Here is a 22,751-nt window from a genome sequence, read left to right as displayed (position 1 = left end):
TTTTACTTACCTATCAGAGCATGTTCAAATAACATTATATATGAAGTGCAATATAAATATAGACAAAGAAATTGGCCTTGAGGAAAAAGGATGGCACTGGATTAAATCATATAAATGGACAGAAAATTTTAAACTTAAACTTATTGATGCTTTATTGACCGAAAGTGTAAAGAATGAAATAATAGAGTTTGAAATGGTTAATTATGAGGAAAATCAGGTTGGTGTTGATGAGGCTACAGAAAAATCGACAAAAATTTTAGATAATATTTCAAGCCTTTCTTGTAGTAATTCCAAAAACTAAGAGGAAGAAGAAGAAGAAATTTTAACAAGCTTGGTCAGACAATGTTATATATGAAACCAAGCACTAAATAAATAAAATAGGAAACAAAATTAGGAATAATCCAAATAATAATAGTTTAAAGCAAAAAAACAAAACATGAGGAAAATGGTTAAACAGAAAAAATATGAATATAAACAAAAACTTTATAATTGTTTAAGCGAATATATCATTCAAAATCCAAAGGAATATTGGAACATTTTAAAATCACTTAAGAATAAAACAGAAAAAGATGAAATACCAGAGGTATTAAAAGATGAAGAAGTTTTAATGAAACATTTTCAAGATCAAGGTAAACCTTCATCTATAAATAATGCTTTAATGAATGACATTGAATCACAATTGAAGCTGTTAGAAAACAATATAGACTTCAAAGCTGAAACAGATGCTCCAATATCTTGTTCAGAAGTAAAAAAAGGTAATCAGTGGACTTAAACTACAAAAGTCTGCTGGACCAGATAGAATTATAAATGAAATAATTAAAACTTCAAATCAAGTGATAATCAAGTCACTTGTTAAAATATTTAAATTAATTCTAAAAACGGGTATATATGCAAATTCATGGAAGGACTCGTATATAATCGCACTTCATAAGAAGGGGGACAAATTTGACCCCAATAATTACAGAGGTATATCTTTAATCAGTAATCTACCTAAAATATTCAATGCTGTACTCAATAATAGACTAATCAAAGTTGTGGATAAACAGCTCAATAACTGTCAATTTGGCTTCAGAGAAAACCACAGAACTGCTGACAGTATTTTCATATTGAAATCTTTAATTAATAAATATATACACAAAAATAACAAAAAAATCTATGCATGCTTCATTGACCTAAGAAAGGCATTTGACTCTGTCTGGAGGACGGCCCTTCTGTATAAACTATGCAAAATGGGAGTAGGAAAGTCTTTTTACAGAGTAATAAAACAACAATATTTAAATACAAAATCCTCTTTAAAGTATAAAGATCACATTTCCAATTATTTTTACATTACTAGAGGTGTAAAACAAGGGGACTCATTAAGTCCCACTTTGTTCAATATTTTTATAAATGATATCACTAAAGGCTTGGAAAATGACAACTCAAGTCCATTGGAGCTTATAGATAGTAAACTAGGCTCCCTCCTGTTCGCTGATGATCTCCTTTTACCATCAGAATCTAAGGAGGGTCTCCAAAATAGTCTCATAAAGTTTCCATGTTTTGTGAAAACTGGCAGCTTTCTCTAAACATAAATAAAACAAAAAGTATGGTCTTTTCAACAACAAAGCAAAAGCCTGAAACATCTATACTTGTCTATAAAAACGAAAAAATAGAGAATGTTTGAGAATATCATTACTTAGGACTGCTAATTAAATCAAATGGTAATCTCAGCCAAAGTACAGCTGAATTAACAAAAAAGGCAAAAAAGGTTTTGTTTTCTATTAAATCATATACTAATTCTCTTGGCAATCTTCCTATCAGAGTGTCAAATAACTTATTTGACGCCTTAGTGAGACCTATATTGACTTATAATTGTGAAATAACATATTTAGATTCATATATAACATTTTTCAAAGCTAAAAAAAGAGCTTTGGTTTCTGGAAAAAATGTGGACCCATTTAATTTTATTGACAAGACTCCAATAGAAAACTTACATCTTGGTTATTGCAAGTTTACCCTTGGCACTAACAAGAGCGCCTAAAATTTTGGTACAAGGAATGACTTGGGAAGACTTATGCCTATTAAATGTCATATAAAAACCCAAACCATTATGTATTTAGCAAGGCTTTTCACCTCAAATTTGAATCCTTTATTACATGAATCTTTTCAATTAACTAAAACTTTGGATTTTAGTGGGACCTATTCATGGTTCACTTTTGCAAAAGATATTCTTTCTGAAACCAACATTGATATAGATAGACTGAAAACCTGTGATAAATTAAAATAATTAAAAAATATTAAAAACTATATTAAACCCCAAATAAACTCAACAACCTGTTGATAGATAAGTTTAGTACTATTGATGATAAAAGTAAACTTAATTTTTACAAAGGACTTGAACCAAATCTATTTATAAAACCTTACCTCTCTAACTCAAATTTTGAATTTAGAAAATTAATTACAAAATTTAGAATCAGTGATCATTCATTATTAATTGAAAAGGGAAGGCATTTTAAAATTCCTAGCGAAGAGAGACTTTGCAAAAAATGCAAAGTACTAAATGATGAGAAACATTTCTTAATAAATTGTTCTCACAATTCTAATATTAGATTAGCATATTTTAATTGCATTATCATGGAAGATAATTCATTTGCTAATCTCACTGACAATGACAAAGTTATATATACTTAACCCATCAACACCAACACACGTGAATAAACTATGATCCTTTATTAAAAAGTCAATAGAACTGAGGACGGGTACGGAAGCCTTTTAGGGCCATGCTAATTTACTTTTTACAATTTGATATAACAAATTATCAATTTGATTTAACAAATTATTAATTTGATATAACAAATTATCTATTTGATATAACAGATTATCAATTTGATATAACAGATTATAATTATTTGATATAACAATTTATGAATTTGATATAACAAGAAAGAAAATTTGATATGTCAAATTACTTATGCATGGATTGGGGTTATCCCCCTTCTTTATTTGACATAAAGGATATATAAGTGAAACGCTTAAACTGGATAGAGATATAGACCTAAATGTTTTTTGCATTGCTCATGATCTGAAATCCTTATTCTATATATACAACGTTATTAATGTGCTCAGATTATACTCGTGTGGTTTTTTTTAACAGAAATTTGAAAGTCCACAATCATTCAAAATCTCACGCATGTTTCTTTATTACTATATATATATAAAAATATTAATTTTCGCGAACCATTTAGGTCACGGAAATTCCATTTTTTGCCATCAGTAAGGAGAGTTGTACAAATAATTTGAATACACAGAACCCCGATCCAATTCATCTTTTGCTAAAAATATTTATCATTTTCTGTTTTATATCTCCTCACATCATTCCATTTTTCTCTAATTTCGATTAAAATATGCCAAAACCTGCAGTAAAAATAGATGTATGCCCCAAATAAACATTCCCCGATTGGTTGAACTACTATGGCGTCGATGTAATGCAACGAAAGCCTCGATGTAAAGCAACGCAAGCCTCGATGTAAAGCACACGCTTCCCAAGAGTAAGGAGAGTTGTACAAATAATGTGAATTCACAGACCCCCGATCCAATTTATCTTTTGCTAAAAGTGTTCATCATTTTCTGTTCTGTATCTACCAACAACATTCCAATTTTCTAAAATCCCGATTTAAACATGTCGAAACCTGCAGTAAAAATAGATGTATGCCCCAAGTAAACATTCCCCGATTGGTTGAAAAGCTGTGGCCTTGATCTAAAGCAACGCAAGTACACGCAAAAATTTCCGTTGAAATGTTGAACTTCGAACCCGAGCCGATTCACATAGAGATTTTCTTGCGCTCAAATGTAATTCTAAGTGAAGTATACTGGTAAAGTAAAATTATGTTCTTTTACAGAAATATTTACACATTTTATTATTAATGTATTGTCATGCTTTTGCATATTTACGCTGAGCTTTAGTTAAATATAATTCTATACAAATTTTGTTACGTCAAGCATTAAGAGTAAGAATATATTTCGCGCCAAAACAAGAAAATAATCTGTGTCACCAAATAAGTTTATCAGCATCTTTCTGAAATTTTCCAACAGAAAATAGCGTTAATTATAGAGAAATTTTGGTGAGTATTACTTATTAATGTTAAGGTTCTCCAGAGGTGGCTCTCTTCACCTTCTTGGCGGTCAATTTAATCCCATTTATCAATTATCCCCGATGGCGATGACACCCAGTCGATTTGTGTCATGAGTGAAAATCTTTATCTATTTGATGAAATAACTTCTTCATTAACTGTACATGCAATATTTTTGTAGTTTTTGATAACCGTGCACATTCCCATTGCATGTCCGCAAGATAAATGGGTTATGCATTTGTGAATTGTGTAAGTACAGTAATATTGGGTGATAAAAATTTGTGACGGTCAGTGCGTGATCACGTGACATTACTATTTGTAAACAAACGGGCTCCCCATGTAACACGTGTCGGAACTATCCATACAAGGTGCAATCAATCTTTTATTTCACTATTTGATGATATTTCTGTGTCTGTTTGTAGGTTTTGCATATGAGATCATCGACAGATGTTATAGTATAGTTTCATAGGTAAAAAAGTACCATGATTGTTCCTGTTCATTAGTTGTGAATTTTTTTTATAGAATTAGAAGGTAATTCTGCATTAGTCATTATTTGAATTAAGTCTGAAAAAAAATGACTCAACTCTCTGTGTAATTTTTCCCCAATTTTTGATACATGCATAATTTAATGAGCATTTGCTTCCCATAAAAATGCCAGTATTGATGTGTTGATGTGAAAACTGTCCAAATATGAGAAAATAGCGGGTGGCAGGTCGATTAAACTTACTTTAATGAAGAGAAAAATGAACTAATTGAGGCTCGATTTATATAGATTATGTTTTCTGGGTCATTTGCATAAATCAGTTCCCATAATGTTGGTCATGTGACATTCTTATAAAATGAAAGTTAAAATGAGGGTGGTAATGGGGGTACCTTCATGACGAATAACGGTAAAAAATCCTGCCAAATGACGTTAACGGTAATTTTTGGTGCATGACGATAAAATACTTTCTTCAAGACGATAAAAAAATAGATTTTGACGAATCACGTTAATTTTTCCCCAAAAATAACGGTAACGATAATTATTTGAGACCTCTGACGAATCACGATAAGGATATGTTGACGAATCACGGTAAAATGTTAACCAATTTGATGCTAAAGGTAACCGAAAATGACTGTTTGACGCCTGATGGTAAAGGGCATTCATACCCTCTAAAATGCCAGTATTGATGGGTCAATGTGAAAACTGTCCAAATATGAGAAGATAACGGGTGGCAGGTTGATCAAACTTACTTAAATGAAGAGAAAAATGAATAAATTGAGGCTTGATTTATATGAATCCAGTCGCCTCCACTTCGGACGGGCAAATATCATATATCTGATATGGGACCAGCTGAAGTCCCACTGCCCTAGCTGGTGTCGCAAAACAGTCGTTCTAAGTTAGAGTAATCTCCGACTACAAAACTCAATTCCAATGACAAAAATGCCCTTATCTTAAATTGAAAGCATTGGAAAAGTAAACTGTAAACTATAATTTTTACAATGACCTCAATTTGTTTTAGTTCAATGTACATGTAATAATATGCGGGATAATACATGAACTTAATACTGCTTCAAGGTTATACAGGTTTGTCAATGTAAAAATAAAATAATTTGTTTGCCAACTTTGGGAGCTATCATTTGATTTTTAGGGGGGGGGGGTCTAGGATGAAATTTGAAAAAAAGGCAGGATGAGACAATATGAAAAAAAAGGCAGGATGACAATTTATGTAAACAAGTCGGGATAAACTAATAGAAAAAAAGGCAGGACAAAAAAAGAGTGAAAAATAAAAAGGCAGGACAGATTACATCTCGAACTAAAAAAAAATGCAGGAAAAAAAAATTTTCATCCTAGCCCCCCCCCCTTTTTCCCCCATAAAAATGGAAAGGAAGCTCCCTTATAGTGTTTCCTTCAGAGGGTGTTGGCCTGGAATGGTACCCTGCAGTTTTCATACACCTGTTCATGAGAAATATTATGGTATGCCTTTGTCCGTCTGTCTGCCCTGATCTGTCTGTTTCTAGCATGTTGTTCACTAACTCAGTAATATTATCACCAATTTGCATGAAACTCTGGTGAATTGATTATATCTACTGACGTGAGCTCCCTTTTAGATTTTTAGGAATTTATAATATACATTTTCAAAATGTGAGGTTTTATTCATAAAAAAAAGGGGTATTTTCATGTTAATGCCCATTAACTCTAAAAATGCTTTGTTCACCAACTCTTCAACGCTTTCACCAATTTGCATGAAACTGTTGTGAATTGATTATTTTATAAATTTTAGGTTTCCCGTTTCAGAGTTATATGGGATTGTATTTATGTATTGATGTGAGCTCCCTTTAGATTGTTTTGGAATTTTAGAATTTACATTATCCAGTTACAATGTAAGGGGTTTTATTCATTCAAAAAGGGGGATTTCCATGTTATCGGACATTAACTCGAAAATGCTTTAAGCAGTTGTTATTTGTCATGAAACTTTGGTTAATTGTTTATATATATCTATTGATGCAAGCTCCCTTTCAATTTAATAAATTGTGGGATTTTATTCGTAAAAAAGGATGGCTTTCCCAGTTTGCAGAATAAATTCAAAAGTTTGTACATGCACTTCTCTGGCATGTTTCAGTAAATGTGTAAATTATAACTGACATAACTAACTTTGACAATGACCACATATTTTTAAGTTCAATGTACATGAAATATACAAGGTAATGCATGTAGACTCGATACTGCTGCAAGATTATACAGGGTTGTCAATGAAAAAAAAAAAAAATTTGTTTGCCAACTTTAGTGTTTCGTTCAGAAGGTTTTGGTGTGGTATGACACCCTGTCATTTTTATACGCCCGTTTACGGGACGTACTATGGTATACCGTTGTCCGTCTGTCTGTCCGTCGTCAACATATCGGACATTTACTCAAAACCGCTTTAACCAATTTGCATAAAACTTTGGTGAATTGTTTATATCTATTGACATGAGCTCCCTTTCGTTTTTTATAAATTTTAGATTTTACGTTTCTGAGTTATGGGGTTTTATTCATTAAAAAAAGGGGGATTTTCCAGTTTTCGGACAATAAAAGCTTTCACCAACTTGCAAGAAATTGTGGTGAATTGTTTATATCTATTGACATGAGTTCCCTTTCGATTTTTATATATTTTAGATTTTACATTTAACTTTTCTGAGTTGCAGGGTTTTATTCATGAAATAAGGGGGGATTTTCCAGTTACGGACAAAAATCAAAAAATGCTTTCAGCAGTTCGTATGAAACTTTGGTGAATTGTTTATATCTATATTGATGTAAGCTCCGTTTAAAATTTTATAAATTTTACATTTTACATTTCTGAGTTATGGGGTTTTATTCATTAAAAAAGGGGTGATTTTCCAATTTTCGGACAATAGCTCAAAAATGCTGTCAGCAATTCTCATGAAACTTAAGTGAATTGTTTACATCTATTGTTGCAAGCTCCCTTTACAGTTTCATAAATTTCTAATATGACTGGGAATTAATTGAACTTTATTTGTTTATAGTCTGACGACAGATTTACTAAGTATTGCGCAACAGCAAGAAATCTTTATTTTCATCACGTTCTAATGAAGTAACAAGCTTATTTTGCTGAAAGTTAGAATGATATGATCTACAATTGAGTAACAAGTACCAGAAGTGATAAAAAAATTGTCTTTATGAAAATAACATGCAACCAACTTTAAAATCAATGCTTTAACCTCCTAAAGAAAATAAATTGTTTACGTCTTTGAATTTCTTTACTTTGAGTTTCAAATGAAAAATTGCTGTTTCATCGACTTGGTAAATGTTGAATATTGCCGATGACGAAAGCGACTGAAAGCGAGTATTGTAAACAACAGGGCGACTAGATTTCGCTTTTGAGTCAGTCAAAGCGAAGTGGCGACCGGGGAAAGCGACTTTGTTGCCCCAGTAGCATGGTAACGTGAGCCCTGCACAATGCTTATTACTTTAAAACACAGTCCTGTAATATTTTTTATTCTACTTTGAATATTGCCTGCTTATTTCAGCAACTATTCTTGCAAAACAATCCTCTATTTATCCTAGGTGTTGCACTCCGTATTGTTGATTATATTTATATGTATATGTAGTAAAGTGAATGCAACCCCCTTTTTGAAGGTAAGTAACAGTTAACAAACTTTATCACTTATCAGTAGTTTAGAATGGTTTAAAAAAAGATCTAATAGATGTTACGTGCATTTTGCCTTCCTCTCAAAAAGTTTGCATGTGTTTTAAAGTGGTTATTTAGCAATGTAAATTTTTCCCTCAGTATTAACATTAATTTGGAAGTAAGTTAAAGGATTTCAGTTAACCAAAATTATTTCACGCCTAATTTATATAAACAAATCCCACGTCGATATATAACATGTACAACAATCAAACACCAACCCACGCCAAACTGGATGTAATTGAAAGACATCTAGAGGTCAATATACAGTCTCGAACAAAAGACAAAATGAGGAAAAATATAGCGAATTTTTGAGAAGTATTATTGCATGTATATTTGCAATATTTAAAATGCATAGTTTAAAATCTTTTGAGTTTTAGGTACCATTTTAGGAAACTGGGATTTCATTGCAGCTAGTCTATTAGATAACATTTTATAGTTTTGAATGTTTCTTCATCAGTTAACTAAAATTAGGTGGAGGTATGTTCTTATTTCTGACAGAGGGGTACTCAACCTATATCAATTTGTGCATGAAGCAATTGATAGTTGCTTGATACTGAATAATTTTACCACAAATTTGTGAAAGTTTTAACCGGTGTATATACTTAAAATATGTTAATACAGTTCATGTCTTTTTCAGGACTTCTAATCCAACCATGTAGTATGGCATGTTTGTGAGATATGGTTTTGGCCAGTAGGATGTTCATGAAGGACCTGTAGTACAAAGTATATCACTGGATTGAGCTCATTGTCTAAGTGTATTATTAAAGTGCTTTGCTTTGAGCTCAGTTCATTGTTATGCAATTCATTCTTTGTGAAATAAAGATTTGACAGACAACTCTCATGTACAAGGAATTGTCAAAGTAGTATCCATTCTATGAACAATGTAAGTAATAGGGAGATAAAAGCATTTTATTTAGATTTGAACCAAACATTTTTTGTCCATTAGCCAAACTAAAAAAAAGAAGCACAAATTCACCAAACAATGCTACTGGCGTTACTAGCAATATGATGCTAAGTTCTTTTGTTACACTTTATTATGCCCCAGCCGTATCGGAGGGGGCATTAAGTTTTACCCTTGTCTGTCTGTACGTACGTACGTCCCAAAATTGGTTTCCGTTCTCTAACTTTAGTTTGCCTCAACCAAATGTTATGAAAATTGTACACAATGCTTATTACCACAAAACACAGAGCAAGTTTGAATTTTGGTGGCGTCACTTTTACCATTCTAGAGTTATGCCCCTTTACAAATGGAAAATTGCTGAATTTATCATTTCCGTTCTCTAACTTTAGTTTGCCTCAACCAAATGTTATGAAATTATACACAATGCTTATTACCACAAAACACAGATCCAGATTGAATTTTGGTTTTGTAACTTTTACCGTTCTAGAGTTATGCCCCTTTACAAATGGAAAAATTGCTGAATTTTTCATTTCCGTTCTCTAATTTTAGTTTGCCTCAACCAAATGTTATGAAACTTATACAAAATGCTTATTACCACAAAACACAGATCAAGTTTGAATTTTGGTGGCGTCACTTTAATCATTCTAGAGTTATGCCCCTTAAGAAATGGAAAAATTTCAAAATTTTTATTTTCTTCTAAATATCAAGTAATTTTTTAATTGGAGTTATCTTCCTTTGTCCATGATTATAGTTGAATCAGCTACAATCAATGCTTTATACAATGCAATGTTTAATTTTGACTTCCACTGATAAAACACAAATCAAGTTGAATTTGGGTAGTGTCACTTTAATCATTATTGAGTTATGCCCCTTTATAAATTGAAAGATTGCAAAATTTTTAGTTTCCATTCTGTAACTTAAGTTTGCCCTAACCAAACATTTTGAAACCTATACACAATATTCATTACCACAAAACTAAGATCAAGTACAAATTTTTTGTTTCCGTTTTCTAACTTTAGTTTGCCTCAACCAAATGTTATGAAACTTATACACAATGCTTATTACTACATAATACAGATTAAGTACGAAATTTGGTGGCAACACTTTTACCATTCTTGAGTTATGTCCCTTTGTAAACATAAAAATTGCTGAATTTTTCGTTTCCGTTCTCTAACTTCCAAATGTTATAAAACTTATACACAACCGTTCTAGAGTTATAATTATTTATTGTGTGTTTACAAATAGAAATTGCTGAAATTTTAGTTTCTGTTCTCTACTTAAGTTAGCCTCAACCAAATGTTATGAGACTTGCACACAATGCTTATTACCACAAAACTAGGATCAAGTTCAAATTTGGGTAGCGTCACTTTTACCACTTCAGTTATGTCCCTTTATAACTATATGATATGCAAGTGGGGGCATCATCTGTGTCCACATGTGGACACTATCCACATTTTTTTTTTTTTACATCTGTACTGCCTACTGGTGACTCAGTTCTGAGTATAAATATGGTCATTCAGTATGTTAAGAAAAAGATTAGAATTTATAAGGCCTATCTGGCCTAATTGATTTCTAAAATATATTTCATTGTACATGTTCAACATTTATCATTCATTTGTTTATTTCTTTATTTGTGTGAATTAATTTACTACACTTTCATACCATAACAAAACTGCCTTACTGTATTGGTATCACTTATATTTGTATCCATATAACAAAAAAACTGAAAAGAGAATACTTTTGCAATAGCTTTTTCATATTGAATACTAAAACTTTTTAGATATTTAGACATATTAAGTAGATGCTCATAATATCCACTTGACATTTTATCATATGACTTCTGTAGTTAGTTATGAGTCTTTGAAGCATGCTCACAAAGGTTCTTTTGTTGATATCATTTTCATACTGGTCAAAACTTTTTTTTGCTTTGACCAGCTTTGGAGGAGATATTTTCAAAGAATTGATAAAAAATAACACAGAAATTCACTTTCTAGCTCATCTAGCCACAATCATCATGTCAGGCATTGTCATTACTAAAAAACATTAAATGTCTTCTAAACTGAGAAACAATTTCCACATTTAACCGAAATCTTTTACTTATGATACTGACAATCCCCCACAAAGTAATATAAATAGAACCATACAAATAGTAAGCAAATACATGTTCTCAGATTCCATCTCCCATATAAAAAAAAATCACATTAGGAAAAAAATGAACCTATTATATGTTCCTCTCCTAGCTTCAAAATGTATCCAAAATCAAAGATGTGGAACATATATATTCTATCATAATCATTTGGTAATTAATGCAATTAGTATCTGTTGAACATAAAAAACTAAATATTACATAAACAACACCCCTAATGCTCATGTTGGTTGTCATTGTGCAATGCAGTTAATACATAGAAAACATAAAACATAGAACTCCTTTTGTCATATAAAACACTGTCAAACATCCAATCATACTGTCCACACTGATCTGTGTCCACACTTGTTTTTAATAAAAAAATCTAAATCAAAAATATATGTTGAAACAAATTTATTTAAGACAAATGCAGTGATGAATTGAAGGATGTTTAATAAATCCAGTCATGTTCCTATTGAAATTATCAAAGCAACATGCCAGGTTTTTTTAAGAAGGAAAAGCATTTTTTTTATCCTTGCATGTTCCTATGTTCCTAAAAACACCAACGTAATCTATGTACTACTGGTAAATTATTAAGCCAGGGATTTCGTTACCACAAATTACTTAAAACCTTTACTAAATTCTTCCGCAGATTTAAAGATTTGGTTTTGAAGTTTGGTTGTACCTGTAGAAAACTTATTTCAAACGGGATTGCACATCCTCATTTTTACGGCAATATTGTTTACCGTGCCCGGAAATTTAGAAACGATCCTGGTAAACTTATCGATCCTTTAAATAAACTTATTCTTAAAGGTTACCAATTCAACACTGTAATTAGATCATTAAATATTGTTTTTATTGGTACTAATATTGATTTTGTTATCAGTTAATTAAAAGCAAACTAAATATTATTGTTATATACATATACACATTCATGGATCTACAATCTGTCGATACCTGTATCTTGGCATTGCACAAGGTCATGTTTTTCTCTGACTGTTTATGACGTCTTTAAACTAAATCCATTGGATGTTGGATGTGTACGGATTGATAATTTAGTCGTAGATGCATGATTTTTTTTATTAGTTGTTAGTGGCTTTGAACTAGCTGTCAGTAACTACTCTCAGATCTGTACTTAGTGTCTTTTTGTTGTTTGGATGTACAACTACCCGGCCACGTCCACTTGTGTTTGTAGTATTTGTATTTTATCCATCTGATGAGTTAAGCCTCTTTCAACTGATTTTTATAGTTCGTTCTTATATTGTACTGTTACACCACTGTCCCAGGTTAGGGGGAGGGTTGGGATCCCGCTAACATGTTTAACCCCGCCACATTTTGTATGTATGTGCCTGTAATTCAGTGGTTGTCGTTTGTTTATGTGTTACATATTTGTTTTTCGTTCATTTTTTGTACATAAATTAGGCCGTTAGTTTTCTCGTTTGAATTGTTTTACATTGTCATTTCGGGGCCTTTTATAGCTGACTGTGCGGTATGGGCTTTGCTCATTGTTAAAGGCCGTACGGTGACCTATAGTTGTTAATTTCTGTGTCATTTGGTCTCTTGTGGAGAGTTGTCTCATTGGAGTTACCACATCTTCTTTTTTTATATATACCAACATCTCAATAGAATTAACTCTTCGTTTCCCTTTGACTTGAAAATATGCAATATAAATTGATCAAAAAGTTCCCCCTTTTCTCTTTTATATTTATTCGTTCTAAGGCACCAGGTCCCATGTGCGAAATTGAGAAACTAGTCCCGAAAACTGTCTCAAATAAAGGGGAAAGGAGAGGAGGGTTGGTTATAGAAACAATAAACCTGTAAATTAAGTTTTGAAAATGCAATAGATATTTGTCACTGGACGTCAGATAAACAATCAATTAATACACGAAATGCGCCAGTTCGGGTTATGCAACTTTTTATTAATCATTATTATGATAAAATCATACCATTTGTAGAGAAATTCACAATTTGTTATATCAAATTAATAATTTTTTATATCAAATTGATAATCTGTTATATGAAATAAATAATTTGTTATATCAAAATTGAAAATCTGTTATATCAAACTGATAATTTGTTATATCAAATTGATAATTTGTTATATCAAATTGTAAAAAGTGAATTAAAATGGCCCTAAAAGGCTTCCGTAGACGGGGGACCCTTTAATATTTACTTGAACCTGTATATATATATATTGAGTTACTTAGTTATTGTCTTCATTTGTTTTGTTATATGTCACAAACTGTAAAGTTTATATGGCAATAAAATATTGAATTGAATTGAAATATATTTATGGTTTCAGGGTATTAGACGGTCCGACGCGTGCATTTTTATGTCATGCAATATATTTAGCCATGGTGGTAATGGATCGAAAATAATTAGCAAACTCGAATCAGAAACTCTAATGATTAAGTATTCTGTGAAATTTTATGTGAACTGGTTACGTACTCACGAGGCAAAGAATTTCTGAAAAGTTAACGGATGACAGACGACGGACGCTCAGTTATTGCGAAATCTCATACTGTTATTCTGTCCGAAGCGCTAAAAGTAGATAATCGTATTTAACATTATAGAAAGTAATTGTATGCAAATTAGTTTTATTTTGCCAATACCAAGACTGAAAAAAAATATTAAATAATCTCAGTGTTAGTTTTTGACCAAAAAATCAACAGTATTGTTGTAGTTTGACTTTTAAAAATACTATTCTGAAAAACTTAAAACTTAGATCACATATACTAGTAATGTCATTCCAGTTCATTTACATTTACAGAAACACCATTAAGTGTCATTTTCTAATATATCAAGGACCATGAACGGTAAATCTGAAAGATCGTCAATATCAAACTTGACTTCCATTTTGTCATCAGTATTAACGTACTAGTATTAACATTTGAAAACCATTTCTTTTATAGTTCATATTTTATTGCACGGAAACTGTTGGTAGCCACCCGCACGCCGCCGTACTTCACCGCTTTAATAACCAGACACCACAGACAATCCGGTTAAAAATGAATTTATCGCAGCCTGTGGTTTTTATAAAGCAATAGTTCATAGGGAATATAAAACTAAAATAGACAAATCAACACATCTTTTGAAAGATGGCAAAAGACCGTCTTTTTTGAGCCAATAAATATCCGGATGAGATTTATCTATCACCCGTATACCCATAACATATCCTTTTTGACAAATATTGCTACCCTTACCACTTGGCCTATTATTTTTTACTGGCCTACAGTTTGCATAACATTTGTAATCAGCATACTTCAGTACATCATTTTAGTAGCCTGTGTTTCTAATAAACAAACAATTCCTAAATGTTTTTGTTATAATTTAGGCCGCTAGTTATCTCAATTGAATTGTATCATATTTTCGGGTCCTTTTAAAGCCGATTATACGGTATGGGTTTTATCTCATTGTCGAAGGCCATACGGTTACCTAGAATTCCTTACATCCACTTCATTTAAACTTTGGTGGATAGTTGTCTCATTTGCAATCATACCACATCTCCTTATTTTCATAATATCGAACTTCAACTCAAAAGAATTTTCATCAAGTTTTCATCTTTGACCATTTGATATTTTGAAAAGTCCATTTATATTCAATGATTGATTGATTGTGTTAAATGCAACTTTCAGCATTCTTTACGTCTTGGCTATAGTATATTGTGTTGGCCAGTTTTTTATTGGTGGAGGAAGCCGGAGAGAACCACCGACCTTCGGCGTGAAAACTGACAATTTTACTCAATCGGAATTTTACGCACCTGTAAAGTGTGGGGTTCGAACTCACAACCTCAGTGTTGACAGGATTGTTGTAGATAAACTACTTAAAACACTCGGCCACCATTGCTCCTATATTCTATGATTGATTGATTGATTGATATTTAACGCCACTTTCAGCACTTTTGGCTATTTCGAGGCAGTCAATTTTTATAAATTGAGGAAGCCGGAGCAGTCAGGATTCTACTTCGTCAAATCTATCTCCCCATTACGCCACCTCATTTTTATAATCGTAAAAATGGAAGCCATTGTAGTGAAGACGCGCTGTCAATTTAGCTCTTGAAAACCGATAAATTTATCCACATAGCATCATTACGATCCTTATATGCTAGTTGTATTTTAAAAGAGAAATGTATCTACTAGCTAATGTCAGAGCATGATTTAATGTACTTTTCTGAATTTGGTTAATTTAAAACTATTAATAATTATTGTCTGATCGGTTGTCAGGGGGAATTTTCGAAAGTTAAAAAATAATCAAAATGTTTCGTAGAAGGGCAGACTAAAAAATTTCAAAGGTTGAAGACTAAATATCCTAGATAACATACACAAAAAATGAAGTTTTTTTTTGAAGTTATGCATTTTTATGATCCACTTGTAAAGTCTATTATTTTTAGTAAAAATGTGTTATTCGAACACACCTACTCTGTTGTTATGAATCATAAGAAAGGCATTTCACTTGACCCATATATAATTCATTTTTTAGTACTGTAGATTTTTAATATTATTATATCAACCTATAGCCTAAATATATAAAAATAATAGATTCTGAAGCGAGATGATGTATCAAATATTTTTCATTTATACGTTTCCAAGACAGAATAGTAAACTCAAACACGCCTGAACATAAAAAGGTGTAATCGACTTTCTCTTTTCGATGAAGTTATTGCCCTTTTTGGGATTTTGTTCCATGAACTGTCGTCGGGGACAGAGATGCAAATTAATGCTTTAAAAAGATCAATCTATTATCTTTCTTTGGATTTTTTTCGGCGGAATTTATGATTATGCACAAAAAAGATCCACATGTATTTGCACCTACCACAATCGACTTGTTTTGTGAAAATTTGTCTATAATTTAAAAGTTTACAAATATCTCGAAGCTCCATACCATAATTTAAGTAAAAACACATATAAAAGATGCATAAAGTCCTAAATCATGCACATCCATTAAGCTTTTAAAGCCCATAGAAGCAGATGTAAACAACTCAAATTTACCAACTTGGCCTTTTTACTGTTTTACCTTCTCTAATTAAGACTTCCAATTCTTTTGTTTAATTTCAACTGGGGTTCCGCGTGGGAGTGCCCAGATACATTCTTTAAAATTATAGCTATATTCTAAGGAAATTTTATTCATGTATTTGAATTTTAACCTCAGACTGTATCTCAATATTAACTGTCCATTTAACATTTATCAGTTACTCTCTTTTTTATATTTTAGCATCCCTTTGTTCTCTATTCATTTTTTGTCCAATTTTCATTATTCAGGTTTTGGCAAGTTATTATCTATTTTGTAAACTTATTACAGACTCTCAAACAACTCCTCCCCCCTCCGGTTTATCCTGGACAAAAGCCAGTGCTTATTTCCTCCCAGGAGCACTAAATCAGGGTATGAATAATCATAAACTGTTGCCGGCATAATTTTGAAAGATAACCTCTCTTTAGATATATTCGGGTTTTTTTCCCTCACTGTGTATGCTATCGATTAAATCCAGAGCTAACGCCTCTCCATCTGTAGTCAAAATATTAAATTGACATAGCGATCGTATGTAGTTAACTTGAATGTTGCTGTACAAGAATTGCAGATGAAATGAAGTATTCCGATTCAGGCGAGAACATTTTCGACTTACAAGACTTAGTGCTGAACTGAATAATACACTTTCAAATAACAGAAGTACATGTCACCAATTCCAATGTTGAAAATCACATAAATCTTACAAGAATCTGGGGCGGATCCAGCCATTTATAAAAGGTGGGGTTCCTAACCCAGGATAAGGGGGGGGGGGGGGGGGGGGGGGGTTCCAGCTATATGTCCCCATTCCAATGCATTGATCATCAAAAAAAAAGGGGGGGTTCCAACCCCCGGAACCCCCCCCCCCCCCCTGGATCCACCACTAAGAATAGAAAGCTGGAGAGCGCTTGGGGAATGGAGTATAGACCCCCGATTTTATCTAAATATTATTATTAAGTGTTTTAATTTTTTTTGTAATATTTATACTTATTTTGTGTACTCTCTTTTTCCGTACGATATTACAATGATAAATTTTTACCCTCTTTTATTATTTTCCATTGAAAAAAAACAAAACAAAATCGGGGGTCAATGCACCAAACACCTGTGTACACGAAGGTTTATTTTGTATGAAAATGTAAATGTATTTGTGGTGCACAAGATTTATTAGTCATTGATTGTTTCATTTGTTGAAATAAAAAACTTACCGAATGTTCTAAAATCCCGACTTTTAACAAATCACTAGCACGTGAAATAAGAAAACGTGCGCGGTCGCATTTAACACGGACTTCAGATGTGCGAAACCAGTCGAGTATTCCTTAGGAAAAGACTGAATATATACTAGCTAACGAAATAAACGCAACACTTCAGTAGGATTGTCACTGCAAATACTTTAACATCGTCGCTTATGCACAATAATGATAGAAATTGTATGAATTATTTTTATAAAACCTGAGTCACTTACCATTCGTCTTTTGAGTGGGGCATGGTTTTTATCAAAATTTGTTTGATTCCAAATTTCTTTAAAAGATATTTATATAGCAGACGTAATTCTCATAATTTCAGCGGAAAATCTATTGTTCAAAAATTAGGCTCCACGGCAAGAACTGAAATATTTGTTCAATGCTGTACGTGCAAGTTCTCCATATGGACGCTATAAATTATAAGCTCACAAGAAAACGTTTTGGTGAGTAGTAATAATGAAGGCAGTGGATATTTTGGCGGCTCCGGCAAAATAGCCTCTTTAATAGGTGCTTTTTAACGGCTCAGGTAAATTGCCTCCTTCGTGCTATTTTGCCGGCTCCGGCAAAATAGTGATTTATATAGAGTTTTGCTATTTTGTCGGTCTTATTTCAGATTTTTGTTCAGACTAAACTGGGAACAGTATATTTATATGTTCCTGGACTAAATGAAATATTTTTTTTATTGAAATCATTGACGTTCAAAAATGGAAGACTACACTTCGTTGTAAAAAAAATTGAATTAATTGCAATGACTCATATGAAGAGCTAAAGCAGGTTTTGGAGCACTTTGAAAATGCATAATAATACAAACCTAAAATAACAAATAAAGAATAATCGTGTTATTCTCGCTAATCAACAAATCATAAACAACCTATTCTAAACACCCTATCCAACAAGTGTTATGTGCAGTTCATGTTTGCAATGGCAGCATGTTTCTTGTGCAAGACTAAAAAATGCACCAAAAGCATGGCACTGCATGGTTTTGTGACACTTGTAAAGCAATTTGAAGTTGTTGAGTTTTGCTTTTAATTTCAAAACTCATGGGATATTTTTATTATAATTTTTAATTTGATTATCAATTTTAACATGCACGCTTTACTAAAGTAAAATATTATATTTTTGAAAAAGACATATCAAAGTAACTTATGTATACGTTTTTTAAAGAAGACATATTTTTTTAGATATTACTTATTAACATGTTAAAGTGTATGTCTCTACATTTCTTTCTTTTTCGTAATTAATATACTGAAAAATCGGAATTAAGACCAGCAAAATAGTAAAACTCAATATAAATCGCTAGTTTGTAGGAGCCGGCAAAATAGCACTAAGGTAGCCACTGCCATGAAATAAAATTCATGCTTTCATTGGAATTCGAAAATATAAAGCCCTTTGTTAATGTGTAAGGGTTAGACATATATAGATGTCAATATATATCGTTACGCAAATGATACCACATAGTTCAAGCAGAGACAATATGTCTCTGGTTCAAGTTATTATAATGGGAAATGATAATATCATGATCTGTATACATGAAACTGGTCCAAATAAAATAAATTTAATTTGGGTAAAAAAATATATCAAAAGACGTGGAATGACTTGAAACGTCTAAAAACAACATCTTTTTCGAGGGTGGTGTACCGCCTGAACTGTATTAAATGTGTACATATTAGACTCGGGGTAGCTTGTGATTCTGACTCACTGCCCCACTGCTCAGTACCAACGCAAAGAGGAGGTTGGGCCAGGATACCAAGCTGGACTAGGGGCGCATATAAGACCATAACGGTTAACCTCCAGGTGTTTTTCATAAAACAGTTATGCTTCACAACGTATAGACAGGCATTGCATCACAAGTTCGGTTGAATTTAAGTGAAAGCATCTTTAGAGACAAAACTCACATACTGCAAGACCCCAAAACACATACAGTATAGATATTCGTGGAATTCCAGACAATTAAGAACAAGGAAATGTCAGTACGTAATTGGACATTCTGGCACTTGAAAAACTCTGAAACACTGGGACAAGAATGATTAACGTGGGATATTTTAGTCCCAATCCCGATAAAATCGTCCCTAATTTCAGATTATTGAACTATCCCTTCTGACAATAAACTGTTAACACAGAGATATGTCTCGTCTATTTGTTATTTTGATAATGCAAATGTTGAAATTAAAATAACAATACTTTAACATGTAAATTATGCAAATATTCAAAGTCAATGAACCATGACTAAAGGTACAGGGCTAAACAATCTCCATGGAAATGAGATGTGCCAATGCTAATACAACTGCATACCAAATACCATTGACTTTTCATAAGTCGTTCCCTTTAAAGAAACATAAACATAAACACAAACATTAACTTGTAAACTGAGCAAAAGTTTCAAAGTCAATAGACCATGACTAAAAGGGCGGAGCCAAATAATATCCATGGAAATGAGATACGCAAATGTTTATACATTACAACTGCATACCAAATATCATTGACCTACCACTAGTGGTTCCCCATAAACTGACCTAATCACAAACTAATACATGAAAACTAAGCAAAAGTTTCAAAGTCAATAGACCATGACTGAAGGGGTGGGGCCAAATAATCCCCATGGAAATGAGATATGCAAATGCTTATACAACTGCATACAAAATATCATTGACCTACCACTAGTGGTTTCCCATAAACTGACCTAATCACAAACTAATACATGAAAACTAAGCAAAAGTTTCAGTCAATAGACCATGACTGAAGGGGCAGGGCCAAATAATCTCCATGGAAATGAGATATGCCAATGCTTATACAATTGCATACCAAATATCATTGACCTACCACTAGTGGTTCCCCATAAACTGACTTAATCACAAACTAATACATGTAAACTAAGCAAAGTTTCAAGGTCAATAAACCATGACTGAGGGGGCGGGGCCAAATAATCTCCATGGTAATGAGATGTGCCAATGCTAATACAACTGCATACCAAATATCATTGACCTACCACTAGTGGTTCACCATAAACTAGACCTAATCACAAACTAATACATTGTTGACGCCGCCACCCGCCGGAAACAGCATATTTTTGACTCCGTCAAGGCAAGAAAAAAATGTGATGGAGACATCAACCCATTGAAATAAACCAAAAAGAGAACATAATTTTATTGAAGTCCCGGTAAAAAAATTAATAAATAATAACACGAGACAATATGCAATACCCATATTTCTATGAAAACATTGTTCAGCAGTCACCAATGGTGGCCATATTGTTTGGTCATTAAAATTATAGATTTTGCATTATTGCTCTACCCAGGAATCAATGTCAAGTGATATTGTAAATCTGTAAAATGGTTTCATCAAAGATTTTGTTCGGCAAATGACATCTGTGTGTTCCATTATGCAATCACATCATATTTTGTAACAAGTTCTGGTATAATAGTTAATTCAAGAAGTCTGATTTATTAGAATAATATTTTATCACAACAGTTAAAGGGCTACATGAAAACTAAGAAAAACTGCTTTCAATGAGAATCTAGAGCTCGAGGTAATCCCCGAATTATCAGAAATACAGAAATCATTGCTTGAAGTAAGTACTGGAAACCTCTAAAACAATTTAACACAAAAGACCACATAAATTGAAATCTCTTATGCATGCTCAGATTACTCATGATAAAGCTCTAATTGTTCAAAAAATCATTATTTTTGGTAAAAATGTTAAAGGTTGAAAAGACGCCCAAGATCTGGTTATTTTACATTAGCTGACCCAATGACACAACAGCAGCCACTTGAATACATATGTGTCATTAAAAAAGAAAAGTGATAATTTGTAGCAGAACAAATAATTACTGACTGACTGTGTCTGTGTCAAAACAGAACAACTTTATGATCTGTACATTGTATCATGGAATTTGGAGAATAGGTTGTCAAAAATTAAAATAAAAAAGATTTCAGCAAATGCAAATCCATAACATGTCAATCAATAGCCCTAAGTCATTAAATCTTACTTCAAATATAAGGTGGAACTATTATAGCTTCCATAAAAGGTCATTTCCTATCTTGTTTATGTGCCTTAATATTAATAGGGTCGACTTAAGCTCATACTAACTTTAAACTCTTATTACATTTTATACTAAAATTGAAGCAATATCTTGTCTGCAACATCTCTTCCAAAAAAGGCAATACAGAATTGTACTAGAATAAAGAAGTTCAGCTTACTTTTGTCCGCAACCTAAAGAGCCGGGATCAAACCAGTAAAAAACTTTATAAACACTACTGAAAAACAATCAGTAAGACTAAGTAAGTCGTTGAGACATTTTAAATCCCTCACCCAAAAACTCTCTGCATAATAACCCCAAATAAAATAACCGCAGAGGTTCAACCCTTAACAGTTGGGGCAAAAATGGACACAATATTCGCCCTTGATACAGGTCTGAATTTGGGTTGTAATTCAATATTTGACACATAATAGGTTTCTGACACGGAATAACTGTAGTCAAAGAACTTAGAATTGGTTATATGATTTGAATTTATATTCAATTTTTTGCTTTTGTGCAATACACTATGCTGTTGCAAATTGACCTCACCCCCCCCCCCCCCCCCCCCCCCCCCCTTTTTTTCAAAAAAAAAAATTTGAAGGATTTTCTTTTTGATTTCTGAATCTTGAGGAGAAAAAATTGTCCCACCACCCCCCACCACCAATTTTTTGCGGTCATATAAAAAGGTTTCATAGATATAGTGTCAACGGAACAAAAGCGTAAACTGGATCTTTAATTTTATAATTACTCAATTTCTTAAAACATAATAACAAAATATGGTTTGGACAATTGAAATAAAAGTCAAAGGTTTCCAAGTTTTGAAAAAAAATATGTAACGGTTACTTATGTAATGAAATGACAACTTAATCTTCAACTCTCCATTACAGCTTCATACACATCAGCTCAATAATTGAATTACTAAAGGCATATTGAAAAGAATCTTGGAAGAAATTTTGGATTTCAGTAGAACAGGACAGACAGTGGTAACACTTTATGCTGTGGCCAATGAGTAACAGGGGATTAATATTCATGTAACTTAACTACTATCAATAGAGCCACAAAAAATTTGTAAAACTCTTTTATTTAAAACCCAATTCAGAAGTTTCAAATTTTTTACCTCCTTTTTGAATGGCTAAACAGTAAACATCCTAAATAACCCTCAACAAATTTTGGAACACACTGTTCCAAC

Source organism: Mytilus californianus, unplaced genomic scaffold (assembly GCF_021869535.1).
Source record: "Mytilus californianus isolate M0D057914Y unplaced genomic scaffold, xbMytCali1.0.p SCAF_4, whole genome shotgun sequence".
NCBI classification, from domain to species: Eukaryota; Metazoa; Mollusca; class Bivalvia; order Mytilida; family Mytilidae; genus Mytilus; species Mytilus californianus.
Note: the sequence above shows the minus strand (reverse complement) of the source record.